This window comes from Schistocerca nitens, chromosome 3 (genome assembly GCF_023898315.1).
Source record: "Schistocerca nitens isolate TAMUIC-IGC-003100 chromosome 3, iqSchNite1.1, whole genome shotgun sequence".
Taxonomy (NCBI): domain Eukaryota; kingdom Metazoa; phylum Arthropoda; class Insecta; order Orthoptera; family Acrididae; genus Schistocerca; species Schistocerca nitens.
Genome location: NC_064616.1, coordinates 340,894,019 through 340,908,769, shown reverse-complemented (window position 1 = coordinate 340,908,769; position 14,751 = coordinate 340,894,019).

Below are 14,751 nucleotides of genomic sequence, written 5' to 3'. Positions count from 1 at the left end.
TGAGATACACGTACGCACGTGGTTTCCGTTTTCAATTACGAAGTGGAATAGAGTGTATCCCGACATGTCAGGCCAATAGATGTTCAATGTGGTGGCCATCATTTGCTGCACACAATTGCAATCTCTGGCGTAATGAATGTCGTACACGCCGCAGTACATCTGGTGTAATGTCGCCGCAGGCTGCCACAATACGTTGTTACATATCCTCTGGGGTTGTAGGCACATCACTTCGAGTGAAGTGTTAATTCTGGGATGACTATAATTATCGATCTTCAGTTTGCGTATTGTCGTATTTTCACGTGCCGCCGCTTGACAGACATTCTACCAATTATTTAGCGTGGCGTTTGATGAAACTAATCATCAAATTATGGCGAGCATTCATTTAAACATTTAATTTGGACAGTTATAGTGGCATCAGCTCATTAGACTCTGAACTGCTCTGTTAGTTAGATTGTGTGGATTCTTTTGTTTTCATCTGTGACTTTCAGAATATACTGAACTATTTTAATCAAAATCGTTTTTGATTATGAATCCTAGACAATCTCCTAATTTCTCAGAGCTATAAGCTGCAGCTATAAGTGTGTTTCTCAGATGAAGTGGGCACTAGGAATTCTAATTGCAGGCATCACGTTTTGCTAATCACTTTCTGGTTGCCAATATTGTAGTTAGAAAGCCAGTGTTGAGAACGGCGAAAGACAGCATAAATAACATTCTAAATAATAGGAACATTTTAAATAACAAATAATTTCAACCGCCGCCCCACTTATGGTGCATCGGCCGGGAAAGAAACTGAGTAAAGTGAAAGTGATTTTTAAATATTGGGATTCGCGAGCGAAATGCGACACGCAACTGAGTAATAGAACAGTGAAAGTGTTACGTGTGTATGTGGAAGACGCAATTGGATTAACAACGCATCTGGATTGACGGAGCTGGCACTGAGTCTAGCGGCGCTGCCGGCATCGCGAGAAGCCAGTTTCGCCTCACCGCAGTCATCCGCTGGAGCAGCCGCAACCGCGCCTGCAGTTGCGGGCCACGCAAACACACAACAGCCATCGGAGTGCCGTCTGCAGTTCAGCGCGCTGCGTCGCGTCAGTAATCCTGGTACGCCGCGTCGGCAACGCCATACGTTGTGTAGAAGGAACTAAGTTAAGTGAAAAGCTTTTAAAAATTTTACTAACCTGCACTAAAAGACTGTCGGCGATGGAACCGCCAAAAGACACTGAGGTTAGACTTAAATCAGAACCTATGTCTGTTGAGGGGACTGTAAGTCCAGACAACGGTTCAAGTGTAAATATGCATGAAAGTAGTAATGTTAAAGTGAAATATGAAGTATTGTCTCCTGACAGTAATGTGGGAAGGGGAAATGATTCAATAATAGAGACCCCTGTAGTAAAGCAGAAAGCAGAAGTTGTTAATTTATTGGATGATAGTTTATCTGATGAGTTAAAACCGAAACAGTCATCAGAGATGATAGAGTTTAAACAGGAGAAGTTAGGTATGACTGATCAATCAGAAGTTTCATTTAGTTTTGCTGATTCTTGTGTTGGAGCTAGTTTTTCGTCACCTGAGTGTGATAAAACGCCAGCTAGTGAGCAACCCATAGATACTGGGGATATTGATTTAAATGTTATTTTACAAGCAATAGCTACCAGCAATGCTGAATTAAAATCTAATATAATTGAGGTAAATAACAGGATTGTGGCCAGTCAAACCAATTTTAATAAACGGTTTGAAGTAATGGACAATAAATTAGAATCCAATAAAGGTGAATTAGAAACTTTCTTCAAAGCTGGTTGCAATAAGTTGAAAGAGGATCTGGACAGTTTGAATTATAAAACTGATTACAATCATGAGGATATTAAGAAAAAGGTTGCTCAACAATTTTCTGAAATGTATAAAACAGTAAAATCCGAAGTTGCTGAGGTTCGCCAAGACTTCCAAATGGAAGATGCGAAGCTGGAGCACAAGTTAACAGAAAAGATCGAGGCGGAATCTGAACTGTGCTCAGATAGGTTTAAAGATGTTAATATAAAAGTAAACATATGTCAAGCAGAAGTAGACGCAATCAAAACTGATACTACTCATATTGTGCAAAGAGTAGATAATGTTGAAATGAAAGTACAAAATATTAGTACTAACATTTCTAACACTGAGAGTAAACTAGCTTCAGTAACTTCTGGTAATGGTAGTATACAACAAGTTGTAGCTGCAAACGCCGCTTTTATCGGGTGTCGGCAGTTCTTGCGGTTCGATCCAGATAAAAATATCCACCCGTTAAATTTCTGGAACGATTTTGAAGATGTGATTCCACCAACTTGGTCTGAACGAGAGAAAATCTCATTTATTAGAAGCCATTTAGCAGGTGACGCCATGCGTTGGTCAGCGGATGTTATGTTGAAGTGTAAAACATTAGCGGAGTTTAAAACTGCTTTCATTAATGAGTATTGGTCTAGCAATAAGCAAAATGAAGTGTTGAGAGAACTTTGGAGTGGAAAACGCTTCAATGCAGGCAAGGAATCAATTAAAGAGTTTGCTAGGTCATGGATCTCACGTTTGTCACATTTGGACGAAAAGCTAAAACCGGAAATGATTATACTAGGTCTTGAAGCCAAACAGCCATGGTATTGGCAAACTAGAATTATATCTGCCCCTAGAGACAATCTGGAACGTTTCATTGAATATTTGGAACGTGTAGAACGTGTTGCTGCCAATGAGGAGCAAGCACGTAATAACAGAAATGCTAATAACAATAGTAGTAATTTTAAGAACGAGCAGAAGGGCAATGTAAACATCAGAACCGTAGGTGTTCGTCATCCTAAGAGAGGTAGGAATCGGAGAAATAATTATCAGAACCAACAATGGCATCCAAGTGATAATAATTTTGTTCTAAACAAAATTATGCATGTAAACAACAGTACAGAAAGCAATGCTATGTCAGTTAACTATAATGAAAATAAAGGAAACAGCAGTAGGCCGATGCAGGAAAACTAGTTCCCGTCTATGAGGACACTGGCGCTCACCAGGCGGTTACTTTTCCTAAGCCAGTAGTTACAATAATTGGTAAGACAGATCAGAATACTCAAACTGAACATGTGGATGAAGTGTCGGTAGCATCTAACGATACAACAGAAATATTAGATCACTCACAGTATTTGATAGATACCGTGTTAGAGACGCTTTCTAAGTGGGAAGAGAAAGAGAAGGCGCAGCTGTGTAACGATAGGGAAGAGCTACAAAATATTGAATTGTCAGGTGAAGAAGCAGAAGAAATTCATGCTTATATTTACGATGAGGATAATGTGGTCTTATCTAAAGTGCCTGTGCAGGATGTTGATAATGTACTAATAGATTTAGGACAGGAGATAAGTGAGAATATAGAGGGTAGCCTGTTGTGGGTCGATGAACCCAGTAGCTGTGACCAGTTGTCACTTGAGAAGGAGCCCGACGATAATAGTGAAAGTGGTTTAGCTGTAACTAGTGTTATGCCCGGTCTGGAGGCGCAGAATCGCTCAGACTACAGTAATTTGGGTCATGTTCAGCAAACTAAATGTAATGAAGTCGTACGGAGTTTCGATTTGAAATTAATAGACCGACTGGAAAAGGCAGCTGAAAATGTAATTCAGGAAACCCCTACACCCTGTGACCTAAATGTAATGCAGACAGATGTCGATCACTTTAGTTGGAGACAAAATCAAAAGGAACTATTGGATGAGTTTGAGGAACCACCTGTACAACCTAGAATAAGCCACTCTATAATAATAGTGAATATGTTGGGTATCAATGCACGTTGTCTCTTAGACAGTGGAAGTGAGGTGAGTGCGATATCTCAGTCCTTCTTTGATGCATTACCTGGTAAAGACAAGCTTACAGTAATGTGGGTATCAGGACTAAGAATAATTGGTGCTACTGGCAAAGTGCCAAAAACGGTAAAGCAAGAAGCTTTGCTGCCCTTTAACATTAATGGTAATTTAATTGATCATCCATGCTTAATTGTAAACAATCTCAGTATTGAAGTTTTAATTGTCATCGATTTCTTGTCAAAATATCAGAGTGTTGTTGACTTTGAAAGAAGCCAGTTAAAAATGGTCTTGCCGATAACTGGAGTAATTACGGTACCTTTTATTCATAAACATGTAGTAACTAATGATGACAATTGGGAGCTGCCTATACGAGTTCTGAAAAATAGGATATATTGGGACGAAAGTGTTAATCTTAGTAACAGTAAGCTAAACAAAGAAGAAGAAGAAGTAGTTATTTTGGACAAAATAGAAGCTAAATTGCAGGAAATGGATAAAATTTCAGCTTATCAGAAGGAAGAACTGAGACAGGTTCTAAAAAGGCATCATAAGGTATTTTCAGATCGACGTGGCGTGGTCAAAGGTTATGAATGAATGCTGTAGGGAGGAGGTTGTTCTGTAACCTCTACACAGTGTGGCAGCTGTGCAGTCCCAGCTGTGTGAGATCTTCTTTCCCATTTCAGGTCTCACTCAATCTTGATCTTTCCTGTCCCCAAAAATTTCGACCTTTTCTTTCCAACACAAAATTTTCTGTTATGGTTATCAAACCAGCAATAAACTAATGAATTCTGTAGGGAAGAGGTTGTTCTGTATCTTCTACACAGTGTGGCAACTGTGCAGTCCCAGCTGTGTGAGATCTTTTTCACTTTTCAGATTTCACTCATTCTTCATCTTTCCTATCCACCAAAATTTCGGCGCTTACTCTCTAATACAAAAACTCTCCGTCATGGCTATCAAGCCATGAGTTCTGGAACCATTCTATCCACCGATTAGTAAAGAAAAATACCTAATGTGACAAACCTAACAGTGACGTAAACAATAGAGAAGTATGACGTAATTAAGATACAAATGTATTTGAGTAACAAGTATGTACAGAACCCTGGTAATATTGTAGGTAAAAAGTGTTGTTTTATTGGAAATGGTCCACCAACAGTAGTTTAAAAAAGATATACAAATTCGTGTACAAGCAGGATATGAAGTGGTAGTGAAACCTAGTGTATGCATTAGAGCTAACTAATAAATAGTAAAGGAGGTTCCTTTATGAAAAATATGCAGATAAATTGTAAGAATAAACTCACCTTGTGTAGCAAGGAATGGCAGTGTAATAGAATTGAACAGTGTTTGTGGTTGAGACATGAAGGACACGTCCCTGAAGTATTTATAAGATTGGAGCTGGCCATTATTTTGGTATAGTGTGTGACAGGACACACCTACACGTATTAAGGTTAGGAGTTGGAGGCGTGAATGCGACCATAGGTACCCTTATGTTAGATGAGACAGAGAAGCTCATGGTGTCCTATAGGTTTAAGGAATTTAACATTACGCTCGTCCATAATTACTTGATGCACTTTAGTGGTAGGTCGAGAGAGACTACCTGTGGTTTCAGCGTCCGATCGAGTGGAAATGGATTGCCACGTGAGAAAACTGATCAGCTGCAATACACTATGGATATGAAATAAATGTGCTATCCTATGCTTTAAATGTTAATAGAGTGAGTGTTAAATAAGTACATACACTAGCAACATATTTGAGTAACCTAATGGCAGACGTGAAACATTATTTTTAGCTCAGCATAAATACACTTCAAAGTAAGTAAGTACATAATTGCAGATGTGGAACTGACGCACCAGCAGAGGACCAATAAGTGGATTTAGTCAACTAAACGTAGTATGTTTTGAACACTCAGAACTGTACTATTACCAAAAGTTACTCACATGTACTAAGAAGCTGAGAGAACAACTACTAATCAAATATACTCATACTATCTCTAAGAATAAGGTAATCGAAGATGAGTCAGCTAAGTAAATAAAATACAAATGTATCAAGAATGTACCGAGCATTGGTTCAGTGTTCCGGCCCAGAAATAATAAATTGATGTTAAATAGGATTCATGATTGTATGCCTTGAGCATAAATTCTCTCTAGTAAGTGACTAACGGCGTTTGAGCCATTTGTTTACCGATTTTATGACAGTCAAGTAACCGTGAGAGTAAAATTAGAAAGGTTCTGTTAACTTTGTTCCAGCAACATATTGAAGGACAAAATGTATATATCCCCATTTTATTGTGACCCACCCTTAGATATTAAGTGAACAGAGTCTGATTCACTCTTTTTGTTTGTTCTACAGGACAAACCAGATAATGGCAACCTGGTAGCTGCGTGAAAGCGTGGAGTGACTTGGACACAACTCACAGTGACCCCTCCCCTTTCCCCATGTAATTTAGAGTGAACGTGAAGGACGCACACCATAGCAACTTCCCCTCCTCTACCCTTGTGAATGGAAGTGTAGGACGCCAGCCAAAGCGGCTACAACCACGTGTGTAAAAATGATTTGTGAAATTTTCTTTCAGGTTTAGAAAAGACTGCTAAGATATAATCATCTGTTTATGTATCTTGAATAACTGTTAAATTTTTTTGAATTTGTGTATGTAAAAATGTATTTAATGCATTTAAGATTCTCATAATTTTACATATTTTTATGTGTTTGTTTGTCTAAGGCAATATGTATGCCAAAGTGTTTCATTGACTTTGCTTAAATTTTGAGTAATAATGATGCTTAAGAGGCAGTGAACATGCCCGCAATTTAAATAATTAATGTAGGTAATCAGTTTTCTTTTAATGTTTCTACATGTTTACATTTCAATTTTAAATTTTCATAGGAAGTTAAGCTGTACTCTTGCTTCCCTTTTTGTAATTAAATTTTTTTTTCATTCATTAACATTCATAAACAAAAAAAATTAAGTAGAGGGTGATGTAGGGAAGCAGCCTACTCACGCCGTAGTAAATTCACATCAGTCTTTGCATTGTGTGCCAGCCCAGTCCGCTGTAACTAGCTCTGACGCCATAAATGTTGCGCAATACTTTAAAAAATCAAGCAAATAACCTAAAACATTTCTAGCATGTCAGGAGTAATACTAAAACAACATGTGTTGAATATCAGTTCGATAACTTTAGCCATTTTCGAAATTTTGACGTTCTTCTGTAAAAATCATTGGCGCAACAGAAAAGAGCTAGAGAATTAAAAATTGATAATTAGATTCATTTTTCATAATTATTTAATAAAAACAGTCTTCTGGATCTCACAGTTTAAGGTTTTAGTGGAAATTCATGATTTTCTGGTTTTTGTCTTAAAACTTAAGGAAGCAAGATAGATGAAGTAGGCTAATAAATAAGGCTAGGATGTTTATATTTAAGTAGGTTGGAGATCCGCTATAACTACGAAGATGTGAGAAGTTTCATTTGAATACCTATAAAACTATAGCGATAGCGTATCTCCAAAGGGCCAGTTCAGAGCTCGTCTACTGCGTGCAGTGTAACTAAATTAATTCTCTCGCCCAAAATATTTAACTTAGCCACGTCAAAATTTTATTATCAATACTTACCTGCGTGCTGAATGCACATTTAAATTAAGAGCTTCATCGGCCATCAGCAAGAGAAGCTATGATTTATTCAGTGACTTAAAGTGGTGCATTACTAGCCCAGCGGCTAGTCGGGAGAGCCGATTTGATCAGGCGTTCCCTTAGCCGTCCGCACCGCGGCTTTATGTATAAGAACGCTGCGCGAGGAAGCAAGGCCCCAGTTCTCTCCAGACGCTGAATAACACGCCATCTGTGTCGGGAGTCGCGTCGCGTCGGTATCATTGCTACAAACAGCCTCGGATGCCGTATTAAGTTACTCGAGATACGCGTAACCATGAAATCATTTTCGAATGAAGTGTTAATTCTGGGATGACTGTAATTATCGATCCTCAGGTTGCGTATTGTCGTATTTTCACGTGCCGCCGCGGGACAGACATTCTACCACTTATTTAGCGTGGCGTTTGATGAAACTAATCATCAAATTATGGCGAGCATTCATTTAAACATTTAATTTGGACAGTTATAGTGGCATCAGCGCATTAGAATCTGAACTGCCCTGTTAGTTAGACTGTGTGGATTCTTTTGTTTTCATCTGTGACTTTCAGAATATACTGAACTATTTTAATCAAAATCGTTTTTGATTATGAATCCTAGACAATCTCCTAATTTCTCAGAGCTATAAGCTGCAGCTATAAGTATGTTTCTCAGATGAAGTGGGCATTAGGAATTCTAATTGCAGGCATCACGTTTTGCTAATCACTTTCTGGTTGCCAATATTGTAGTTAGAAAGCCAGTGTTGAGAACGGCGAAAGACAGCATAAATAACATTCTAAATAATAGGAACATTTTAAATAACAAATAATTTCAACCGCCGCCCCACAACGGTACACATTCTCCTTTCACGTACCCCACAGAAAGACGTCCAGAGGTGTAAGATCAGGAGAACGGGCTGGCCAATTTATGCGTCCTCCACCTCCTATGAAACGCCGGTCGAACATCCTGTCAAGGGTCAGCCTAGTGTTAAATGCGGAATGTGCAGGTGCACCATCATGCTCATAGCACATACGTCGACGCGTTTCCAGTGGGACATTTTCGAGCAACATTGACAAATCATTCTGTAGAAACGCAATGTATGTTGCAGCTGTTTGGGCCCCTGCAATGAAGTGAGGACCAATGAGGTGGTCGCCAATGATTCCGCACCATACATTTACAGTCCACGGTCGCTGTCGCTCTACCTGTCTGAGTCAGCGAGGATTGTCCACGGACCAGTAATGCATGTTCCGTAGATTCGCTGCCCCATGGTTTGTGAAACTCGCTTCGTCGGTAAACAGGTAGAACTGCAACGCATTCTCTGTTAATGCCCATTGACAGAATTGCACTCGATGATTAAAGTCATCACCATGTAATTGCTGATGTAGCGACACATGAAACGGGTGAAAGCGGTGACGATGCAGTATGCGCATGACACTACTTTGACTCAGTCCACCGGCTCTCGCAATGTCCCGTGTACTCATGTGTGGGTTCATGGCAACAGCAGCTAACTCACCAACTGCTCCCGCTTCTCCTGTGACGGGCCTGTTACGGACCCGTTTGCGTGCTACGACCATACCTGTTGCATACAGTTGGCGGTCGATGTTTTGCAATGTGCGGCACGTTGGATGCTCTCTGTCCGGGTACCGTTCTGCATACACCCTGCAGGCTTCAGCTGCATTTCGTCGACACTCGCCATAGATGAGTATCATCTCCGCCTTTTCAGAGTTCGAATACACCATGGTCACAGTTCCTACAACACTACACTCTCACAGACGTCTGGTAACACGGTGTACTACAGTTGGTCTGAATGCGGAGACGAATGCAGAATAACAATAGCAGCAAGCGCTACATGCGGACACTGCGACAGTTAGACCAAACCCCAAGATTGCACTACAGCCACAATCGTAAACACGGTCGCCATCGTAAACATGTACCTGCAGATGCTGCTCGCCGACCGTGGCCTGTGTTTGTTACAACACGCAACTGAACGTTGGAGGTTTCAAGCGTCAACTTTAGGCTACAATGTCTCCGGATGTAATTAACATTTTACAATGCAACAAACGGCACTGATTACGTATTTGTTTATATGTTCAGATGTGTTAAAAAAACTAACGTGGTTCCATTTTAAAAAAAGTAGGTTTGTGTTAAAAAACATACTTCCGTATGTTTTTTAACACAAACGTACGTTTTTTTTTTTTTAAATACTTCCGTTCCGGCCGCGGTGGTCTAGCGGTTCTAGGCGCGCAGTCCGGAACCGCGCGACTGCTACGGTCGCATGTTCGAATCCTGCCTCGGGCATGGATGTGTGTGATGTCCTTAGGTTAGTTAGGTTTAAGTAGTTCTAAGTTCTAGGGGACTGATGACCACAGATGTTAAGCCCCATAGTGCTCAGAGCCATTTGAACTATTTGAACATACTTCCGTGCATTTTTGTACGGTTTGTATTAAATAATTACACTAGCCCTCGTCACGTTCGGTCTGTGTAATCGGTTCGTCAGTATTTGATGTGGCTTACGAAATATCCAGCGGTAACATTAGGTGGCTCACCCTGTATATTCAGCATCCACTGTAGTTCGGCTTAAAGCCGGAGTCGTTCTAAACCACTCCATTATTACATTCAGCGCCTTTCAGTATGAGGCGTTTGTAATTTCTTCACAATGACAGTCGACGCAATGGCATCAGTGTCAGCATTCCAGGCCGTAGCTGGTGGTGTCCAACCATCGACGCAATGCTTCATTATCGAGTCAAAGTGAATGAACTTCATTCACTTTGACTCGATAATGAAGCATACAACTGTATGCTCCGACGCAAGTTCTCGTACAAAACGGCAGTCATTGCCTGCTCGAAAAACCAATAGACAGTATCCACTTACAAGCCTCTTAAAATCACATTTATCCCTTTAGTGTAGTTGGATCCCGTTGCTCTGACAGCCTACGGTGAGCTGCTAGTGATAAATTTCCGCTCTTCAGTCGAGAGCGTTAATGAAGATATTCCACCATAGTTTTAAAACATTTCTTGTTATTCAAAATGACGGTTGTGCAATAACGTTTTCCGGAAAGGATTGCTGTTTTCTTTATACAAGACACAGGTGAACTTCGTTACAAGAGAAACTAACCGCTTCAGTTTACTACATTAAGCTTGTAGTATCAGCACTGAGAAAGGACGAACATGAGGTAGAATGGTGAAGTGGTGGTATGGGGAGTTGTGTGGCAATAAAGTTGGTAGGGTAGTGTGTGAGAATATGGAGTATAAGGGGTAGGACAAAATGTGTTTTGTATAGGATGAGAATGTCAGATGAGGCCACGATTATAGACACAAGAAAAAGCACCATGTGAAGAAGGTGGAATGGACGATGGTGATGATCATGACGACAGTGGTGATATGGATAAGTGCGATTTTATAGGGACTAGACCACTAGTTCGTCAGTTCCAAGGAGTAATGGGTTAGACTGAAAAGCAAGTAGACATTTGCAGGCGGATTTCTTTGGCTGGGAAGAGGAATTGGACGACACGTTCACTAAATGTTGTGAATGACATATCTCTTAAAGTGCGGATAAATGTAACATATGGCCTATAATAAAGAGAGATAGCGCCTTAGGATACGTTTACGAGGTTAAAAGTAAACCTAATGAGCAGATATCTTCGTAATACCAAGAACCAATATGAAATGGGATGATGACCTAAAATCAGTGTTAGGAGAAGAATAAAGAAGTTAGATTTCAAGCAACAGTTCTGGGGAAACGCTATGTATCTGTAAAGGAATTGGCGCACAAGCCATTTGTGTGCCCAGTGCTAGAGTACTGTTGCAGTGTTTTGGGTCCTTATCAACAGAGGAGAGATTAGAGGGCGTAGAGAGGCACACAGATGGTCGTTTTTTCTCTCTGAATTTTCGAATGAAATGCGAAAGGAAACTGATAATACTGATATGTACCATCCACCATGCAGTGCGCAGTGTCTTGCGAGGTATACACTCCTGGAAATTGAAATAAGAACACCGTGAATTCATTGTTCCAGGAAGAGGAAACTTTATTGACACATTCCTGGGGTCAGATACATCACATGATCACACTGACAGAACCACAGGCACATAGACACAGGCAACAGAGCATGCACAATGTCGGCACTAGTACCGTGTATATCCACCTTTCGCAGCAATGCAGGCTGCTGTTCTCCCATGGAGACGATCGTAGAGATGCTGGATGTAGTCCTGTGGAACGGCTTGCCATGCCATTTCCACCTGGCGCCTCAGTTGGACCAGCGTTCGTGCTGGACGTGCAGACCGCGTGAGACGACGCTTCATCCAGTCCCAAACATGCTCAATGGGGGACAGATCCGGAGATCTTGCTGGCCAGGGTAGTTGACTTACACCTTCTAGAGCACGTTGGGTGGCGCGGGATACATGCGGACGTGCATTGTCCTGTTGGAACAGCAAGTTCCCTTGCCGGTCTAGGAATGGTAGAACGATGGGTTCGATGACGGTTTGGATGTACCGTGCACTATTCAGTGTCCCCTCGACGATCACCAGTGGTGTACGGCCAGTGTAGCAGATCGCTCCCCACACCATGATGCCGGGTGTTGGCCCTGTGTGCCTCGGTCGTATGCAGTCCTGATTGTGGCGCTCACCTGCACGGCGCCAAACACGCATACGACCATCATTGGCACCAAGGCAGAAGCGACTCTCATCGCTGAAGACGACACGTCTCCATTCGTCCCTCCATTCACGCCTGTCGCGACACCGCTGGAGGCGGGCTGGACGATGTTGGGGCGTGAGCGGAAGACGGCCTAACGGTGTGCGGGACCGTAGCCCAGCTTCATGGAGACGGTTGCGAATGGTCCTCGCCGATACCCCAGGAGCAACAGTGTCCCTAATTTGCTGGGAAGTGGCGGTGCGGTCTTTTACGGCACTGCGTAGGATCCTACGGTCTTGGCGTGCATCCGTGCGTCGCTGCGGTCCGGTCCCAGGCCAACGGGTACGTGCACCTTCCGCCGACCACTGGCGACAACATTGATGCACTGTGGAGACCTCACGCCCCACGTGTTGAGCAATTCGGCGGTACGTCCACCCGGCCTCCCGCATGCCCACTATACGCCCTCGCTCAAAGTCCGTCAACTGCACATACGGTTCACGTCCACGCTGTCGCGGCATGCTACCAGTGTTAAAGACTGCGATGGGGCTCCGTATGCCACAGCAAACTGGCTGACACTGACGGCGGCGGTGCACAAATGCTGCGCAGCTAGCGCCATTCGACGGCCAACACCGCGGTTCCTGGTGTGTCCGCTGTGCCGTGCGTGTGATCATTGCTTGTACAGCCCTCTCGCAGTGTCCGGAGCAAGTATGGTGGGTCTGACACACCAGTGTCAATGTGTTCTTTTTTCCATTTCCAGGAGTGTATGTGTACGAGGGGACTTCAGACAGTGAGTTCACATGTCGTACCGCACTAAGACTATAGCGTTACAAGAGTTGTGCATTGTCAGAAGAGAGTACATGTTCTATGTTTCCTGCAATCACTGTTCTGCTGCGGTACATAAACACTGTTTGAATGAAACTTGTAACAACAACAACGCTGTACTATTGTACATATAATAATTTTTTCTTCTGATTTTTGGTAAATTAATGTAATCGATATTCTGATTTCATTTCTTTTTCTTTTCTTGCCAGTGTGTTAAAGAAACTGTAAACAACTTTCGATGTGAATATTAATGTTTATGTCAAATTGCAAGCAATATTATAACAAAATGGAAATGTAAGAAATGTTGAAAGTGTTGTAAGATGTTAAAGTTGTAATTGTGCGCCTGGTCCATACGTAGGCAATGTATTAGGATATGTGGAATGCAAAACCTTTGGTGAATACCCTGTCTGTAGGGGAGCGGTAAAAGGTGGATGGCAGGCGAGCGCGGGAAAATGCACACGGGCGCGGCACGGCATAACGGGCTCAGCAGTAGTAGTCGGAGCTGGGCATAGGTCTGAGTAACACGTTCTGGACCGAGGAGGCTCTCCTGGAAGATGTAGTTTCATTGAGCCTCGGATGTGCCGTTTCCGACGACTATACAGCATGGCAAAATTACATAGGCACTAAATGGAAAAATATTGCGACGCTATGAAGAAGTAAAGTGCCGAGACATCAAGAGCCATAGCTGTGATTGTATGTGTGCTCTGTGCCTCGCCATCTCGCCGCCCGCCAACCGCCGCATCGATACGAACAGGTTGAATCTTTTAGTACTGTATTCGTGTGGACCAGTGTAACTTTTGTTCCTTACTGTTCAATAACAACTTAACTTTAACCAGAACTGTCCTATCATTTATTTATCCTCATCACTAACCTAGACAGGGTCCTTTCCAAATGTTGTGCAATCCGAGTGTCCCGAGATGAAGATTTAAAGTTTATGTTAATAATAATTACCTGCAGACCTAGCGGTGTTAGTATGATGTTTAAAGAACTTTATTGTTAATGAATATATAAGTAAAGAACAAAGGTCTGATAAAGTTGGAAGATAATGTTGAAATTGGTTTAGTAATGAAGTTTAATTTATTTGAGACAAAAATAATGGTAATTAAATGAGCAGGAAATAAGCTAAAAAGAGCTATAACTCATATATTGGAAATCTTGAGTGCTTAACGATTTCGATAATAAAAAAAAAATTCAGTACAGTGATCATAACAGTTTCAGGGTCCGCCCCCCCCCCCTTTTCTTTTCTATTCAGTTAGATTCTGAAGTGTACTGAACGGATTTGACCAGCAAATTTAAAGTCAATATAAAATCAAAATTTATTAGTGTTTTAGTTTTTCCAAAATTGACATTGTATGTGTGTTTCGAAAGTGCTATTTCTAGGGTAACCTATGCCCGATTTTAATCAGATCAATAGACAGTACGAAGTTTGTAGTAAACATTATAGTGTATTGTTGTGTATTTATGGCTTGTCCATATTAGTACAGAAAGTGAAATTATTAGTTCAGTAGATTTTTGGTTCTAAAAATTACCATATTATGCAGTGTTATTACGTGTTGTTTTGTATAAAAGTACATCAACTTGTACAGGGCAGAAACTCAGTTAATGCCTAATTAGGCTGGCGACCATATTATTAACAATTTGGTAGCATCTGCTGTGTTGTTTCTTGTCCGTCCTAACGTGTAGTTGCACTTCAGACTTGCTTGACGTATCATTGTTGTTACTGAGTGGGTGAAAGTCTGATTTTGCCTCCATTCAGGTACACGCGGTCAACATATATACCAAAATCCTTTCTTATAAGGTGAAGCCCGTCAACTTAGCATAGTACAGGCTTTAAAGAGTATCGTGCGCAGTAGCGTAGTGTTACAAGTGGCTCCCGGTGACAGGACATCCAGTTGT